We start from the raw sequence: 5000 nt of genomic DNA on the forward strand, positions 1-5000 counted from the left end.
ACGAAAGCCCCATCCAGCCCTGTGCCACCCGGGGGGTTCCAGGGTGCTGAGATGGCTGACGTTTTGCTCCGCTCTCGACGGTCACCGCGCAATGCAAGAACAGGCCAAAAACTGGCCAAAACGGCCCAAAAACGGGCCAAAACTGGCCATTTTTGGCTGCGCGAGCGGCGAGCGGCGGACAGCGAGCGAAGCGAGAGGCAGCACCGTCCCTGCTATACGAAAGCCCCATCCAGCCCTGTGCCACCCGGGGGGTTCCAGGGTGCTGAGATGGCTGACGTTTTGCTCCGCTCTCGACGGTCACCGCGCAATGCAAGAACAGGCCAAAAACTGGCCAAAACGGCCCAAAAACGGGCCAAAACTGGCCATTTTTGGCTGCGCGAGCGAGCGGCGAGCGGCGGACAGCGAGCGAAGCGAGAGGCAGCACCGTCCCTGCTATACGAAAGCCCCATCCAGCCCTGTGCCACCCGGGGGGTTCCAGGGTGCTGAGATGGCTGACGTTTTGCTCCGCTCTCGACGGTCACCGCGCAATGCAAGAACAGGCCAAAAACTGGCCAAAACGGCCCAAAAACGGGCCAAAACTGGCCATTTTTGGCTGCACGAGCGAGCGGCGAGCGGCGGACAGCGAGCGAAGCGAGAGGCAGCACCGTCCCTGCTATACGAAAGCCCCATCCAGCCCTGTGCCACCCGGGGGGTTCCAGGGTGCTGAGATGGCTGACGTTTTGCTCCGCTCTCGACGGTCACCGCGCAATGCAAGAACAGGCCAAAAACTGGCCAAAACGGCCCAAAAACGGGCCAAAACTGGCCATTTTTGGCTGCACGAGCGAGCGGCGAGCGGCGGACAGCGAGCGAAGCGAGAGGCAGCACCGTCCCTGCTATACGAAAGCCCCATCCAGCCCTGTGCCACCCGGGGGGTTCCAGGGTGCTGAGATGGCTGACGTTTTGCTCCGCTCTCGACGGTCACCGCGCAATGCAAGAACAGGCCAAAAACTGGCCAAAACGGCCCAAAAACGGGCCAAAACTGGCCATTTTTGGCTGCACGAGCGAGCGGCGAGCGGCGGACAGCGAGCGAAGCGAGAGGCAGCACCGTCCCTGCTATACGAAAGCCCCATCCAGCCCTGTGCCACCCGGGGGGTTCCAGGGTGCTGAGATGGCTGACGTTTTGCTCCGCTCTCGACGGTCACCGCGCAATGCAAGAACAGGCCAAAAACTGGCCAAAACGGCCCAAAAACGGGCCAAAACTGGCCATTTTTGGCTGCGCGAGCGAGCGGCGAGCGGCGGACAGCGAGCGAAGCGAGAGGCAGCACCGTCCCTGCTATACGAAAGCCCCATCCAGCCCTGTGCCACCCGGGGGGTTCCAGGGTGCTGAGATGGCTGACGTTTTGCTCCGCTCTCGACGGTCACCGCGCAATGCAAGAACAGGCCAAAAACTGGCCAAAACGGCCCAAAAACGGGCCAAAACTGGCCATTTTTGGCTGCACGAGCGAGCGGCGAGCGGCGGACAGCGAGCGAAGCGAGAGGCAGCACCGTCCCTGCTATACGAAAGCCCCATCCAGCCCTGTGCCACCCGGGGGGTTCCAGGGTGCTGAGATGGCTGACGTTTTGCTCCGCTCTCGACGGTCACCGCGCAATGCAAGAACAGGCCAAAAACTGGCCAAAACGGCCCAAAAACGGGCCAAAACTGGCCATTTTTGGCTGCACGAGCGAGCGGCGAGCGGCGGACAGCGAGCGAAGCGAGAGGCAGCACCGTCCCTGCTATACGAAAGCCCCATCCAGCCCTGTGCCACCCGGGGGGGGTTCCAGGGTGCTGAGATGGCTGACGTTTTGCTCCGCTCTCGACGGTCACCGCGCAATGCAAGAACAGGCCAAAAACTGGCCAAAACGGCCCAAAAACGGGCCAAAACTGGCCATTTTTGGCTGCACGAGCGAGCGGCGAGCGGCGGACAGCGAGCGAAGCGAGAGGCAGCACCGTCCCTGCTATACGAAAGCCCCATCCAGCCCTGTGCCACCCGGGGGGTTCCAGGGTGCTGAGATGGCTGACGTTTTGCTCCGCTCTCGACGGTCACCGCGCAATGCAAGAACAGGCCAAAAACTGGCCAAAACGGCCCAAAAACGGGCCAAAACTGGCCATTTTTGGCTGCGCGAGCGAGCGGCGAGCGGCGGACAGCGAGCGAAGCGAGAGGCAGCACCGTCCCTGCTATACGAAAGCCCCATCCAGCCCTGTGCCACCCGGGGGGTTCCAGGGTGCTGAGATGGCTGACGTTTTGCTCCGCTCTCGACGGTCACCGCGCAATGCAAGAACAGGCCAAAAACTGGCCAAAACGGCCCAAAAACGGGCCAAAACTGGCCATTTTTGGCTGCACGAGCGAGCGGCGAGCGGCGGACAGCGAGCGAAGCGAGAGGCAGCACCGTCCCTGCTATACGAAAGCCCCATCCAGCCCTGTGCCACCCGGGGGGTTCCAGGGTGCTGAGATGGCTGACGTTTTGCTCCGCTCTCGACGGTCACCGCGCAATGCAAGAACAGGCCAAAAACTGGCCAAAACGGCCCAAAAACGGGCCAAAACTGGCCATTTTTGGCTGCACGAGCGAGCGGCGAGCGGCGGACAGCGAGCGAAGCGAGAGGCAGCACCGTCCCTGCTATACGAAAGCCCCATCCAGCCCTGTGCCACCCGGGGGGTTCCAGGGTGCTGAGATGGCTGACGTTTTGCTCCGCTCTCGACGGTCACCGCGCAATGCAAGAACAGGCCAAAAACTGGCCAAAACGGCCCAAAAACGGGCCAAAACTGGCCATTTTTGGCTGCACGAGCGAGCGGCGAGCGGCGGACAGCGAGCGAAGCGAGAGGCAGCACCGTCCCTGCTATACGAAAGCCCCATCCAGCCCTGTGCCACCCGGGGGGTTCCAGGGTGCTGAGATGGCTGACGTTTTGCTCCGCTCTCGACGGTCACCGCGCAATGCAAGAACAGGCCAAAAACTGGCCAAAACGGCCCAAAAACGGGCCAAAACTGGCCATTTTTGGCTGCACGAGCGAGCGGCGAGCGGCGGACAGCGAGCGAAGCGAGAGGCAGCACCGTCCCTGCTATACGAAAGCCCCATCCAGCCCTGTGCCACCCGGGGGGTTCCAGGGTGCTGAGATGGCTGACGTTTTGCTCCGCTCTCGACGGTCACCGCGCAATGCAAGAACAGGCCAAAAACTGGCCAAAACGGCCCAAAAACGGGCCAAAACTGGCCATTTTTGGCTGCACGAGCGAGCGGCGAGCGGCGGACAGCGAGCGAAGCGAGAGGCAGCACCGTCCCTGCTATACGAAAGCCCCATCCAGCCCTGTGCCACCCGGGGGGTTCCAGGGTGCTGAGATGGCTGACGTTTTGCTCCGCTCTCGACGGTCACCGCGCAATGCAAGAACAGGCCAAAAACTGGCCAAAACGGCCCAAAAACGGGCCAAAACTGGCCATTTTTGGCTGCACGAGCGAGCGGCGAGCGGCGGACAGCGAGCGAAGCGAGAGGCAGCACCGTCCCTGCTATACGAAAGCCCCATCCAGCCCTGTGCCACCCGGGGGGTTCCAGGGTGCTGAGATGGCTGACGTTTTGCTCCGCTCTCGACGGTCACCGCGCAATGCAAGAACAGGCCAAAAACTGGCCAAAACGGCCCAAAAACGGGCCAAAACTGGCCATTTTTGGCTGCACGAGCGAGCGGCGAGCGGCGGACAGCGAGCGAAGCGAGAGGCAGCACCGTCCCTGCTATACGAAAGCCCCATCCAGCCCTGTGCCACCCGGGGGGTTCCAGGGTGCTGAGATGGCTGACGTTTTGCTCCGCTCTCGACGGTCACCGCGCAATGCAAGAACAGGCCAAAAACTGGCCAAAACGGCCCAAAAACGGGCCAAAACTGGCCATTTTTGGCTGCACGAGCGAGCGGCGAGCGGCGGACAGCGAGCGAAGCGAGAGGCAGCACCGTCCCTGCTATACGAAAGCCCCATCCAGCCCTGTGCCACCCGGGGGGTTCCAGGGTGCTGAGATGGCTGACGTTTTGCTCCGCTCTCGACGGTCACCGCGCAATGCAAGAACAGGCCAAAAACTGGCCAAAACGGCCCAAAAACGGGCCAAAACTGGCCATTTTTGGCTGCGCGAGCGAGCGGCGAGCGGCGGACAGCGAGCGAAGCGAGAGGCAGCACCGTCCCTGCTATATACGAAAGCCCCATCCAGCCCTGTGCCACCCGGGGGGTTCCAGGGTGCTGAGATGGCTGACGTTTTGCTCCGCTCACGACGGTCACCGCACCACGCAAGAACGGACCATAAACAGGCCAAAACAGCCCAAAAACGGGCCAAAACTGGTCATTTTTGGCTGCGCGAGCGAGCGGCGAGCGGCGAACAGCGAGCGAAGCGTGAGGCAGCACCGTCCCTGCTATACGAAAGCCCCATCCAGCCCTGTGCCACCCGGGGGGTTCCAGGGTGCTGAGATGGCTGACGTTTTGCTCCGCTCACGACGGTCACCGCGCCATGCAAGAACGGACCAAAAACAGGCCAAAACAGCCCAAAAACGGGCCAAAACTGGCCATTTTTGGCTGAGCGAGCGAGCGGTGAGCGGCGAACAGCGAGCGAAGCGAGAGGCAGCACCGTCCCTGCTATACGAAAGCCCCATCCAGCCCTGTGCCACCCGGGGGGTTCCAGGGTGCTGAGATGGCTGACGTTTTGCTCCGCTCACGACGGTCGCCGTGCCACGCAAGAACGGACCAAAAACAGGCCAAAACAGCCCAAAAACGGGCCAAAACTGGCCATTTTAGGTTGCGCGAGCGAGCGGCGAGCGGCGAACAGCGAGCGAAGCGTGAGGCAGCACCGTCCCTGCTATACGAAAGCCCCATCCAGCCCTGTGCCACCCGGGGGGTTCCAAGGTGCTGAGATGGCTGACGTTTTGCTCCGCTCACGACGGTCACCGCGCCACGCCAGAACAGACCAAAAACAGGCCAAAACAGCCCAAAAACGGGCCAAAACTGGCCATTTTTGGCTGC

This window comes from Musa acuminata, unplaced genomic scaffold (genome assembly GCF_036884655.1).
Source record: "Musa acuminata AAA Group cultivar baxijiao unplaced genomic scaffold, Cavendish_Baxijiao_AAA HiC_scaffold_487, whole genome shotgun sequence".
NCBI lineage: Eukaryota > Viridiplantae > Streptophyta > Magnoliopsida > Zingiberales > Musaceae > Musa > Musa acuminata.